This window comes from Drosophila busckii, chromosome 2L (genome assembly GCF_011750605.1).
Source record: "Drosophila busckii strain San Diego stock center, stock number 13000-0081.31 chromosome 2L, ASM1175060v1, whole genome shotgun sequence".
Classification (NCBI taxonomy): domain Eukaryota; kingdom Metazoa; phylum Arthropoda; class Insecta; order Diptera; family Drosophilidae; genus Drosophila; species Drosophila busckii.
The window spans coordinates 6,192,274-6,206,722 of NC_046604.1; the positions used below are offsets into that span (position 1 = coordinate 6,192,274).

The window sequence follows — 14,449 nt, forward strand, 5'->3', positions numbered from 1 at the left end:
ACTAAAAAATATAAATTCAAAAAATGTTGACAAAGAATTAGCAGTTGCAGTTGAATTAAATAATTAAAAATTTAAATAAATTCAATAAAATGTTGACAAATGTTCTTATTGCAAATTATGCAATTATGCAGTTGCAGTTGAATTAAATAATTAAAAATATAAATAAAGAGACTTTTTGCTATTAAAGTTAAAAATATAAAAAAGAAAAATGTGCACAAACTTATTGCAAATTATTCGTCCATTTAAATAAGTAAGCAAAATAATTAAAAACACAATTAGAGCGGCTTTTTGCTAATTACTTGGGCAATGTTTATTTGGCGAGCTTCAACTATAGTTTATATACATGCGTATATAGTTTGGGTGTTGTGCGCTTATCAAAAACAAACGCAAAACAAAAAACTTGCTACTGTGGCAAATAGCAGAACACTATGGAGCTATCAATTATGCTGCATGCAAGCGAGAGGACCAAGACCCTAGGACCAAGACAAGAAATTAGCCAACAATATGTGAAACTTTTACGTTACATATGTAGTTTGTCTCGTCATTTATTTTGCAGATGTTTTTGCTGCTGCTGCTGTTGATGCAGAGTTTGGGTTTATTTTTGTGTGTCTAATATATATATATATATATCGTACTTTGTACATGTCAGCATTATATATTCATGATACTGTGGCGGTATGAGCGAAAGCTGATTGGGTGGTGGTTGGATGGGTGGGTGGGTAGACATAACGTAACGTTACGTCTTCATACGCATAGAGCGCAAAAAAGTAGGCAACATTTTTATGCCAGCACTCGCTTGTATTAGTTTATTTGCTGTTACACGCTCAGTTTGCATGGTGTGGTGTGAGTGGGCGGTGGGCAGGGCCATTTGGCGCTGCCATTAATGTAGCCGCTAAGTGGCAATGTCATGGTAGGCTAGGCCCCACTGTAGCCCAACCGCAAAAAGCCAACGGAAGATTTCCGGCTAAAAGGGTGCGTGCTATGCTCGCCTCTCGTCCTGGGGGGTTGTTGTTGCTGCCTCGGTTTGGTCCAAGGCGAGGACGCCTTTGCATATTTCATAAGCAATTACTAAGCGGCTTTTAGGCGTTGGCATTTCAAAATACGAAAAAAAACGCAAGCAAACAAACTTGGCTTAGTTGACAACACAACACGCCCCAAACGCAGACAACGTCAACGCACAAATTCACAAATATATATATATTAATTTATGTGTGTTTGTGTGTGTGTGTGTGTGTAACTAGCTAAACGCACTGCACTTCAGCTCAGCTCAGCTCTATGCCAAATGGCTGGGGCATATAATTTATGATTACATTTTATGACTATACACTCATTGCCTGTTGTCTGTTTGCTTTTGTCTTTCTGCTTTGTGTTCTTCGCTTCCTTTTTTTATTTTAAGTCATTGCTTCCTATTATTTTGTTATTAAATTACACGCAATTGCCTTTGGCTTGCGTGTGTGTCAAGTGTGCTCAACTGTGTGTGTGTGTGTGTGATTTTATGACTTTAGCAAATAAAAAAAGTTCAAAGTGTGCGCTCTTGCCTGTCTGGCTGCCTTTGCTGCTGTAACACGCCCACAATGCCATTAAAAGTTGATTTCATTTTATTAATTTTTAGCGGTTTTATGCTGTTGTGATTTTTGATTAATTTTAACAAAATGTTGACAGCAGCGTCTGTAAAAAAATATCTAACGAAAATGTTAACGAAATTACAACAACAATAAACAAAGGAAAGAGCACGAAACAGTAGAGCAAAAAATTATAAAAAAGTAAAAGTATGAAAAGCAAATGAAATTATTTATATTTTTAGATCTAGTAGTCCACATTGAAAACAAGTAATAATAAATATATGAATTGTGCATAAAAATCTGGGATTTGTTTAATAATATATTTTAGTAATGATATTTCTAAAATTGTTCATTTTATTTTATTTCATATTCCTCAATTCTTGGCTACTGTCCCTTCTCCAAACTCAGTAGGCTTTGCTTTAGGCCTACGACGCTCTTACTTGAATGACTTGGCAGTTTTATAAGATTGTGGCACAATTCAGAAATTACTTGTAAATATTATATATATTCTATATGCTGTATGATGTGTAAAAATTAAAATCTACACTTTGATTACTAAAATGCTAGTTAAAGCATTAAAGAGCAGCCACGTACTTGTAATTAATTTGATTCCATTTTATTTCATTTTGTTTCGATAGACCGTATGCCTGTGCTTCCTTTTTCTGTTTGTCTGCCTGTGCTCTGCAGCACAGAGGGGAGGGACTATGGCAACTTGATTATCTAGTACATATCTAAACAAAGGGCAACAATTATCTTAATGCCAGGTGTAAGAAATTAATGTGCTGTAAGCACATTTCAGCACAATATAACTAACGAATACTATGGCCACTGATGATGACGATGTCGCACTTAATCTGCGATAAAGGCGTGCGTCGTCCTTTCGGCCTAACAGCAACAGCAACAGCACAAAAAAAAATAGACAGAAAATAACAGGAAAAGGTATCTGCAGACAAATCGCTGTCTATCCCAAAAAAGCGGACAAGGCATAAGCAGTGTGACCATTATAAGAACCTGATTGTGGTCCCTTTTTTTTGCTGCTGCTGTTGTTGTTGTTGCTGTTGCTGGGTGTCATCTATTTGTATTTTATGTGCTTAATGTCAACGAAATAATTGAGTAACTTTGTGGGCGAGTGTGGTGCGGTGGTTTGAGTAAGGTAAACCGGAAAAAGGCGACAACAAAGTGCAGGTGGATAGAGCATTTGGTATATAGCCAAAGAGATTGGCTGAGCGTGGGGGGTTGGCATAAACTGGGGGTTGCTTGCCTGCTTGGTTGACAACTTGACTGAAATGGAAAGTTAATGTTGATTCTATTTTTTATGAAGAGCAGCTGGCATTAAGAGCTTAAAAATTATCTACATTTTGATGTTGCTTAGCAAGCAGCTGGCATTTGCTTTTTAACATTGAAAGCAAAAACGCGTTGCTGATTCTAATATGAAAGCATAAGATATATGCATAAATACGTAGCCAGCTTTAAATAAATCTGTTTTTTCCATAGAACTCTTGCTGATTGAGTTAATTCTTTGGGTATTAACTATTGCTTTGCTTTTTATGTTGCAAAAAAGTTTTGGCTTGACGCATTTTTTATGCTTTACGCTTTTAGCTTTATGTCTATTCAATGCATTGAAGCTAAACAGCAAATGAGCAAATTTTATGTGCACAACAGTCGGTCCACCTGTTCAGCATACACAACTAGTTGGTAAACTGTTTTTGCCTATAGCTTATATGATTTTTCTTTTTTCTCTCTTTTTTTTTTTGGATGCCTGGCAGATATTATTTTTCGGTTGGCATGGTGCGTGGGAAAACCAATTTCCTCAGTGCGGCACTTACCGCTGCTTTTTCTTCTTTTTGGTAATATGACCATTTTATGGCCAACGCATGTGGTGTGCGTGTGCGTGTGCGTGTGTGTGTGTTGAGGTGCTAAAGCTAAACACGTACTAGCATAGCCCACGGTTAGTTGTTGCTTAGCTTAGAAGAAATATGTGAGCCAGCAGCAGCACCTGCTCTGCTTCTTTTTTTCTTTGCTTTTTTTAATGAAACAATCTCAGCAAATATGATATTTTGTATGCAAACATGCAAAATATTGCCAGAGCCTGGAACGCGAGCGAGCGCGCGCACTCGTAAAATGAAATAAGCCCAGTGCTCTGCTCTCATGCTGAGCTTGAGTTCAGTTGCTGCTGTGAGGGGCTGGGGGGGTCCTCCGATTTCGCTGTATACTTTGTGTGGTTAGCTGTGGGTGGGCGCTTGGCTGCTGTCTTACGTCAAAAGACAAACAAACAAATATTTGTGTTGACAATAAGCCGAGTGAAGCGCGCTGAAAAAAAAAAAGTGAATTAAAGACAGCGCCCCATGTGTGTTCTGCATATAAAAATCGTCAGTAAATCGCAAAATGCTTGCCCTAGAGCGTTTATTATTGAATTTATATAGGCAAAAAGCACTTTAAGAAATATGTTCAATATATTTTTAAATGAAATGAGTAATATTTCTAATATTTTTTACGCGCCTCAGCGCATTTATTATAAATTTATAAGCTAAAGCAGTCCTATAGATTTTTTCAATATTTTTTAATATATGCCTAAGTTTTGCTCTAAACTATTTGCAACTTATTTGTTTTGCTTTGCATTTAAAAATATTTTTTACTAATAATGATAATAATAAGCGGAGATTTATAAGAATCTTTGATAAGCATTATTATTGACTTAAGTCGTTTTTATGCTTACAAATAATGACCAGTGTTGTAGCTTTTAATTAATAAAATACGCATTGAAGAATAGTTTTGAAAAAAAAAATAGTACTACTCGCCGTTGTTTTGGTATCTGTTTATTTTGAAAATAAAATATAATAAGTATGGTATTTAAAGTCTCTGATTTTCGCCACTTACTTTCAATTGAAATTTGCAATTGGGAACACTCTTCTAAATTTCTTCTGTATACATTTGAGTTGTCAACTCAGCGCGCTGTGAAGCGCATAGAGAGGCGCAAGCGTCTGATGCTTTATTTTATAATACATCAACGCATTTTGTGTATGTTTTTCTTTTTATTTATTTTTTTTTGATAAAATATTTGTGTTTTTAGTTGTCGAACGCAAATTGTCAGCTGCATTTAAAATGAGGCGCAAACCCCTTTGATATCCAAGCGCTGCTTCTTGCTTTTGTCAACTTAAGCGCGGCACGTGCTCACATATTTATATATCAGATATATGTGTGTGTGTGTGTGTGTGTATGTGCTTATATTAAATATGTATTGTGTATCAATAATTCAATATTTATTTTCACTTTTGTCAGTTTTTCTCTCATTTGCTGCTTCAGCCATAAGCCTTAACAATGAAGGAAATTTAATCTTTTCTTTTGCCACAATGCTTCACCTGCTGCAAATTTCTTACTTCTTTTTTGCGCTGTTATATATTTTATTTTTTATTGTGTATTTGCACTCTTGCCTCTTGGCAGCGCCACTTTTGACGAGCCCTGGAAAACCCAATTAGTTGACGATGACGTTGATGTTGAAATTTGACAACGCCAGCAGCCAAAAAGCAGCAGCAGCAACGAAACCAATTGTAAATCGAACTCACCAAATTGTATTTATAACTAACGAATTGGGGACAATAATATTTTTTCTTCCTTTGCTATTCGTGCCGCTATTTCTTCTACTGCTATGTGTGTGTGTTTTATTTTTTATATATTTTATCTCTTTGTGAAGTTTGTGCTAGCACAATTTATAATCAAATCACGAGTAAATGCGGGCATGTGTAGACTGTAGTTTGGGCTGGGGGAGGCCCAGAGGCAAGTTGGGCTGATGAAGTGTTGCTGGGACATCGCAGTCGAGAAATTTAAGGGCAGCTCTAAAATTAAGTACACATTAGGGTGGCTCCATTAAGGTGAAAGCTGAACAAAATTTACTAAAATTCTGAAAATAATTTCTGTGGCAATGATGGTTCTAAAATAAATTTTGGGCGTTTCAATAAAATATCAAAGCAACGCTTTAACTTTTTTGACAACTCAAAAATCAAACACTTTGGCGTTATCTTCCCATCAGCTCAATTCTGCAGCGAGTGTTGCCATTTTAGCTTTTTTGCTAATAGATTTAATAATAGTAAAATTAAATTTCGTTAACAATTTATGTACAATTTTTCTCTTCATATTTTGCTTACATTAAAATCTACGAGATTTTTAAATTTTCAATTTAATTTATTTAGTCCACATTTTCTTTTCATATTTTGCTCAGCAGGCGTTGCATTAAAAATTACACGTTTTGCTTTTGGGATCTGGAATTTTGTACATTTACTTTTAAGTTGAAGCAGTCAAGCAAGTTGCTAGTCCGAAATTAAAACTTATTCGAAATTTCCGAAAATAATAAGTACGCAGTTAAGATTTCTTTTTTTTTACTGCATTTGGCATTTACGTGCGGCTTTTTTTAAGTGGACGGACTTTTTCCTTTCTTTTTATCTTTCTCTTGGGCATTGGCTTGGCCTTCGACTTCCTCTGGACTTGGGCTTCCATCGTTTGTTCTTGCTTGTCCGGTCTTTTGGCTCTGGATTTCATCCTGCAGAATGACTTGGATCCGACAGGCTCCCATAGAAATGGATCCAAATCCCAAATGGATCCTCTCTGTGCAGCGCTTCTTTCTCTTGGTCAGAATTTGTTGTTCTGTATGCAATGCTTAAAGAAGCTTTCAAGCAGCGAAGATTCCTCTTGGTCTTCTTGTGCAGCGCTTCTTTCTCTTGGCCTCGCCTAATTACTTACTTACTCATTGGCTTGTGACTCACAGCGCTTCTTCCGCTTTAAATTTGATCGGGGCTTTCTGCTCTTCTGCGCAGTTTGCATGAGGAGCTAAGCTTGACCTTCGGCAGTTCTCCATTGACAATGGCAAAATGAATACCAAGTTACAGGCTTAGGATTTGCTTTCTTCTTCAAGTTGGTCTTGGTCTTCGCTTCCTACAGAGAATGGATCATAGCCGACGGTTTTAGCGGCAATATAGTCGCGACGATCGATTGCTACAGATGAAAAATCATTCACCAATTCTTCCCGATTTGTTGGTACATCAACGTTGAAATAAAAAATATATAAAAATATATACACATTTTTTTTATACATATATATATTTATTAAACTATGTACTAGCTATCTTATCATTCGATCTTAACTTGGCATAATTATTTATTGAATTCGAAGCTGGAATTATTTAATTTAAGGTTTCAATTGTTTATGCTTTAAATGCGCCATTTTTGCAGTTAGCCTATTTCAGCTCTGGCCATTGCCAAGTCCGAAACTATTGTCACAATTTCTAATTACAACTGTGCGCTATTTGCCTATTTGCTAGACGGCTGCCATTTTGTTAAGCTGCTGCTGCTGCTGCTGCTCGGCTCGTGTCACTAAACATGCTCGCCTTGTAACCCCCAAGGAGCAGCAGTTGGGGCAGCTCTACATGTGGGTGGAGGTGGCATTGGCCAACTAAGCTGTCAGCAAATTAACTGTGACGCTCAGCGCTGACCATGAGAGCATGAGGCCCCCAACAGAGCGAGAGAGAGAAAGCGCTCGAACATGCATGGACATGGACACATGTTGGGGGCAATGTTGCAGGCCTTTTCGTTTGCCACATGTGTCGTAAATTGCATGCCCCACAGGAGCGGCAAGCAAACTGCTGCATATTGAACAATTAGCAGATGGCTTACAGCCAAAAAAAAATAAAAAGAATATATAACTATAAGCTGTGCTTTTAATTTTATATCCAATGTATATGTGGCATAACTTTTGTTGCGTAGCTTGATAGCTACTTTTTTCTTCTTCTTCTGGTTGTTGTTGTCAACATAAACGATATACATTTTGTATAAATAACGCCCGCTACGTGTGGTAATGATGTCGACACGTGACAAGCCCACGAAAAAGTCAAACGAAAACGGTAGACAAAAGGCGCTGAAATGAGATATTTTTGCAGCATATTTATTATATGTAGGCAAGGCGTATAAATTTGCATGAGCTACGGGCTGTTCCAAGTATGTGCAGATTGTTGTTTGTACAGTAGCTGAAGAGGAACACACACACACACACACAGCCACACAGACTAGAGTTGTTTGCAGCGGCCGGGCTAAGAACAAATAAAACAAAAAAACATAAATATTTTTCGGTTAGCGCTTCCGCACCTCTCACTCGTACTTCCTTGTAGCTGTTTGTATATCCGTTGTAATTGCTTGCACGTCGCTTCGGCTAGCTACCCTTGCTGGCTGTGGGCTGGTGCTGTTGCATCGACATGCTATTGATAACAATAATAATAATAAGCAGGCATAATAACAATCATTTTGTGCTCATAAATGCCGTTGGCCCCGCCCTTTATAAAATTTTACCACATTTCTGTTTTCATTGATACTGTAAAAATTACGTTTATTTATAGCTATATTTTTATATTTATTATGCTTAGCATATAACAATTTTTTAAAAGTAAATAACAATATTTGAGTGGTAGCTGCAGATCAAAGAGCAACGTTCGTTCCAGCTTAAGACTTCAACCTGCAAATATATGAAAATTTATTATTAGCTTTGCCATTAATACTTTTCATATTTATAGCTATATTTATTGTGCGCATAACACTTGTAACTAATATATTTTTATTGTATTTTTTATATGCTTATAGCTGATGAACTAGGACCAAGTACAACAACAACAACAATTGGTGGCAAATATGGCGACAATGTGTAACGTGAGTAGCATAAACTGTTTGTTTTATTGTTGACTAAATACTTAAGAGCTCTTTTATATTGATGATATTATGTTAAAGATATGCAGTCATGTTATATAAATAATTACAAAAACTATGACAAGAGTGAAACATATGCTGAGTTAATATGCTGTTTATAAATATACAATGGCGCTACTGAAAAGAAATTTACACATATAAATCAGTTTATTGAATATGTTTTAATTATGTTTAGAAAGATTAAAACATATTTATTTGGCTGGCTTATGCCTTAAAATCCAAAAAACTTTTTTTTCATATTTAAGTTTAATTTCAGCTTTTTAACAACATCAAATCTACACAAAAATTAGCTTCGAGCTGATTTAAGGCAACTCTGTTTTCGCCTTCGCTTTCATATTTTTTATCTACTCTTAGTGCTGTGCCCCTGAATGTTTGTGGCACCCCTGATTATATTTTATTATATTATAATTATTACATTTTTTTATTTTATGCCTAACTGAAACATATTAAAATTTTCTACACACAAAATCAATTGAAAACTTTAGCAATTATTTTTTAAAGCAATACTTTCTGCCATTAATAACAACTGATAATGTTTCAAATGTCGCACTTAATTCGTTTGACTTCTTGCCTAACGTGTTCGACTGTAAACCTATGCAGCAACTATAAACTTTTCATAAAATTCAGTAAGTTTGTCTGCTTGCTTATCCATTCAATTAGCCGTTTGTTTATTATCTGGATTTAATTGCATAGAAGCTCGAGTAAATTATGAACATGTTGTTGCAAATTGCAAAAGCGAATAACTAATTAAATGAATTCACAACTTAAATAAGCAACAACTGAATGTTGGAAGTTATTGAGCCATAGCCCAGTTGCATTTTGTACAATTAATTTGGGTAAACAGTGGGTTAAGCCATTGGTCATTTGTCAAGTGCTGCCAAATATCTTTGCCACATATCTCAAGCGCTCTCTCTCTCTCTCTCACTCTCTCGCATATGTGCAACGCTCTGTTGAATTGAAACTGTATTTTAATGTATGATTTGTCCATTAGTGAAAGGAATATATGGCTACGTGCCAAAGCAAAATCGAGGCAGCTTTTGCTCGAGTGCCTGACACCATGGACAAGTTTCAATGCAAACATTTTCTCAAGCATTCTAACGTATTTGCATTTTAGTCAATTGTATGTGTGTTCCACCAACATGAGAAGAGCAATGAGGGGGAACTGGAAGGCGTAACTAGTTTTGGGTTAGATCAGAGGCAGCTTAATTACTGTGAGCGTATCGAATGTGCTTTTGCCTGTCCCTCGAACAACTTGCCCATAATGCAATCTGTTCATAAAGTAATTTCGCCTTTGTATAGCACACAAGCATGTATGTGTGTGTGTTCGTTTGTGTGTGTGAGTTATATGCGGGTAACATTCAAATGTTCGCTTGCCATTCAGTTCGAGCGCTTGGTACAGTTGTAACTTTTAGCTGATAGACAAAGCATTTGCTCTCTGCCTCATATGTGTGCGTATGTGTCTTTGTGTGTGTGATTGTGTGTGTATCTGTGTGTGGACGAAGGATATCAGCTATTATTGGCACAAAGGCAACACAAATTAAACTGTTCTTTAGTCCTATTTGCAAATGAATTGTGCGTGTCTGTGCTGCGTAATTTCGCAACAAACTTTTGCCGGAAAATTGCTACGCTCGCGTCCGTTCTATCTCCTCATCTCGTTTCTATCTCTTTGTATCCTTATCCTAGCAACAGCTGCTGCCTCTCTAAATAGCTGCACTGTGAACAAAATTTGAAAAGCAAAATTTAAATGGCAGCTTTGAAAATGAGACGTGCAAAAAGGCTTCAGATATATTTTTTAGCTTCATCTACAATTCTTAAAAATTGTATGAAAATATGAGCACTTAAATTAAATTGTAAATTGTTATTTTTTAATATTCTTAAAAGTATATCAAAGCATTGAAAATTTTATATTTGAGAATTTTTAAAAGCTTGAAAAGAAAATTGTATGAAAATATATTCATTTAAATTAATTTGTAAATTTATTTAATGAATATTTTTAAGTATTGCCAAGGCAATGAAAATTTTGTATTGAGAATTTTATCAGCAGCTTATATTTAATTAATCTTTTTGCTTAGTATGGGCAAAGAGAGTGGAAAATTTTATATACGTGCGTATACTTTGATAACCTTTCAAAGATTGCAAAGGGTTGTAAGCGAGCATGACGTATACTTGATATACCATGAAAATTTGAATAACTTGAAAAAGAAAACCAACACAGAAATTGCAGCTAGAGGCAAACAAATTTCTTTCTATATGAAAATATATTCAGTTAATTCATATGCATCAATTTATGGCAAAAGACTGAAAATTTGCTTTTCTATAGCGTATACTTAATTTATGTGGATATTTTTAATAAGCAAACTGCAAAGATTGCAAAGTATTGAAAGATACTTGATTTTCGTTAATAATTTGACTAAGAAAAATAAAACCTAGAGGCGCTGCCAATTGCAAACATAAGATTACTTTAGCATATATACAAGCGAATCAGACTCAAATCTCGAATTGGCTGCCAAGTCAAAGATTTCTTTTGATGCCGACGCAAACTTTGTTGGTTCTTTTTGTTTTTCCCAGTGCACTTGTAAAACGGTAAAGGAATAATCCAATATGTAGGCAGATAGGCAATGGCTGCAACACACGTTTCAATGCTTCAAATAAAATAAGTAGCATAATATAAAGGCAAAGAAATGAAAGAAAAGGATTCACCCGAGCTCGAGTAAAACTTTCTGCGTCTTTCTGTGTGTGTGTGACTGTCTCCTGTACCGCTTTGTGCTTTCGTCGTGTATAAAAGTTTTGTAAGGGCTGCTTACTGTTCATGTGTTGTTGTTGTTGTTTTTTTTTTGCTTTTTCTTGGCGTTTCATACGCTCAATTGCTGGTGGTTAGCCAAAGACGGCTGCGTGTTCTGGTCGACAGTCAATTGAAAATGAAATTGCTAAAACTTGCCAACAGCACTGGGGTGTGAGTGTCTGTGTGTTGTGTGTGTGGACCAGCATTTTGCCTCAAAGGAGTTGAAGAAACGTGCGGACAAGCATGCATAATGAGCTGGAATCCTGTTGCAAGCTCAAGCTCAAGCAAATGGCAACGGGTACAGGTAGTAACTGGTTTCGTCTGCTTGGCCCAAATGCGGGCACAGCAGAAAGTTACCGTACTGCAAATTAATACTAAGAGACGCGTAAAAGTATGCAACATCAAATGGCTACGTGCCACAGTTTTGTTTCTCTGTGTGTGTGTGTGTGCAACGCTTTTACGAGCTCAGGGAGTGGGATCCCTTTTTGCTTTGTTTGTCCCTCGAAATTCTTTTTGATCGTAAAAAGCAAGTTGCAACGTGTGGCAAGAGCACCGGGGGGAGGTTGCACATACATATATCCCTGACACTATTTGTTGGCATTTCCTGTTTGCTGTTCTGCTTATCACAGGACACGTTCGCTTGTCGAATATTTTTATAGATTTCCCTGTAACTTGTATTATGATTATTTGTTGTTATACTTTTGCCCTCTCTCTCTTCTCTCCTTCTCTCTCGCTCTTTTGTTCTTTTTGCAACTGAAGTGCATTTGCTTGTTGCGTTGACTACGCAGTTTACAGATTTTTACGATTTAACACTGTAAAATTTCTGTTTCTCTCTCTTGTTGTTGCCACATGTGCAAAAGTTTTCATTTTAGTCACAAAGTGACAGATTGTTCTCCCTGCAGCAGCAACACACAAAAAGCTGCTCGGCTACACCCCATGCGACGTGGCTTACGCAGTTAAAAGGGATTAAACGCATAAAAAACAGACATCATTTGAGGATATTAGGGGAAATAGCTGTGCATTTAACGAGTCGAAAGACTCGACTACAAAGCAAAAATAAAAAGTGTTGCTCTCTTCATATTTTATGATTATTATAATTTCTAATTAAAATGCAATAAAGCGAAAGCTACAGGAATTTTATGCATATTGGTGGGTTCAGTAAGCAACTATCATAGGTTTTTATATTAACAATATGTTAAGAATATATTTGTTTAAAAATTATACTAATAGTTGCAATCTATAGCGCACTTTAGCTTTAGTTGTGTTAAATTAAAGGAAAAAAAAGTTTGAAGCTTAAATTGCGTTCGATCAACTTTTTTTCACTTCTGCAGCAAAAATATCAATTAAATATTTGAGTAAATTTAAAAAAAACTTTTAACAACTTAAGTAGCTTAAGCAACATTTTTTTTTAAACTTTGCACTTTTTGCAGTAATATAATATTGTTTATTGCATAAATATTGAAGTGCGCTTGTTGTTGTAAATTTTAAATATTGTACTTGCAGCTTAAATAGTTGACGTTAAGTTTAAAATTTTTTTCACTTATACAAAATAAATATAATATTGAATTTTGTATTTACATGTGCAAACGTTTTGCATTTATACAGAAGTGAATAAATATTAATAGCGCCAAAAAATTGTTGCAGCTTTAGTAGCTTACATTAAATTGTTCAATAATAATAATATTTAAGTAAAAAATATTGCACATACAAGTGCTGAACTTACCACATAAATGTTTTTCTAACGAATTTTCAGTCAGCTGCTCGTTTATTTTGCAGTCATTTGATTTTCAGTCTCTTCCATTTGCACAGCCAACTAAAAAATTACAAAATATTTTGACTGATTTTACATTTGTCATTTTTATTAATAGTCCACTTATTTTTTCAGATTAACAAAATATGCTTTTCTCAAGTAAGTGACTTTTATATTGTACAATTTTATCATTTGCTGTGTATTAGTCAGGCTATCAAATCGTTATTATTTTGGTGCGATTTAATTTGACGTTTGCACTGCATTGTGTCGAGAGATGAATTTTGTTTTGGCATTTTCATTTTATTTTGCACAGTATATAAATTCAAATCGTCGACAATTTGACATTTTGTTCAATGCCTCGAACTAAACAAAGCGCGTTCATGGCGATATTGAGGAAAATACAAAATAAAAAATGTTTTTTTTTTGATGATAATCGTTTGAATTGCTAAATGGAAATTATTGTGCTAAAAATTGTTTTTTTTTTGCTGGTCAAAATTGTTTTGTGCGTGTGCTGTCAAATGAATAGAAATGTATTTTTAGCAAGCAAGCAACTGTTGATTTTTGGTTTAAAATAAAGCAAAGAAATTTAAATAAATAGTAAAATTTCAAGTTAACATCATACTAAAATTAATGTCATATTAGCTGCAGTACTGCGCATAAATTAATCAGTTACTATAACCATTTGAACACTTATTGGTTGCCACCCAAGCGATTTAATACAGTGACACACACACACACAGGCAAAGAAGAAATCACAAGCATAAAAATTTATTTCATTGTTCGTGTGGAGGCTGCGACTAATTCAAGCATTTGTATTTACGTTAAAATCTCATAAAAATGCGCGCGCGCGCAAAAAAAATAAAGAAAGTCGTTATGAGGTTCATTGTTGTTGCTGCTTGGCTGACAGAGATATTCATACTCACATGGAAACTGGAGCTTAAGCATCTCATATCAGACGTGTGGCTGCCTCTCATACGCCCCGCTCCGTTCGCTCCGCTGGCAATGCGCACATATTTTTTTGTTCCCACGGCGGCATTGTCGTTTACATATCGCTGCTGAACTGCCCAAAGCGAAATTGTGTGGTCCTGGTCCGGGTGCTGGGTCCGTGTTGTTGGCGCTTTTCACGTTTTGCCGTCTAAACGATTTACGACACTTTTGCCAACTGCTTTGGCGCACACATTTGCAATATTGTTGCTACTATCTCGACTGCTGTTGTTGCTGTTGTTCGTTATTAGCATTAAACAAAACCAGGCAAAAACTCACAGCCACGAACGAATGCTGCACACGTTCGTTTTTATTATGTTAAATGTCTCCTGGGGCCAACACACACTGCATACAATGCCTCGAAAACTTGTAACGTCTGCCAGCCAGCATTTGTTTATTTTCTTGTTCCGCTCTCTCTTTCGGTTTGTTTGTATTTTTGCAAATGTTAACTGTCACTGCGTTTGTCACATTTCACGTTCACTCAGCTCTGACACGGCTTTGGCTTTTTACAGCCTCTCGACGCGCCAAAAAGTACAATTAGTTGCTCATTGTATTTTGTCCACACGCACACACAGGCACAAACTTTTTTTTCTGGATAGTTGCAGCAGCCGCTGTTAGACACACAGC

General features: G+C 35.9%; 1 long non-coding RNA gene across 1 annotated transcript; it reads right to left on the bottom strand.

Moving 5' to 3' along the window:
• Positions 1 to 8,008: 8,008 nt before the first annotated feature.
• On the bottom strand, positions 8,009 to 14,449 carry LOC108594443. Its single transcript, XR_004458923.1, has 3 exons — positions 13,762 to 14,449; positions 12,812 to 12,901; positions 8,009 to 8,058 (listed from the first exon to the last, which is right to left on the bottom strand). It is a non-coding gene; the product is annotated as an uncharacterized LOC108594443 (long non-coding RNA).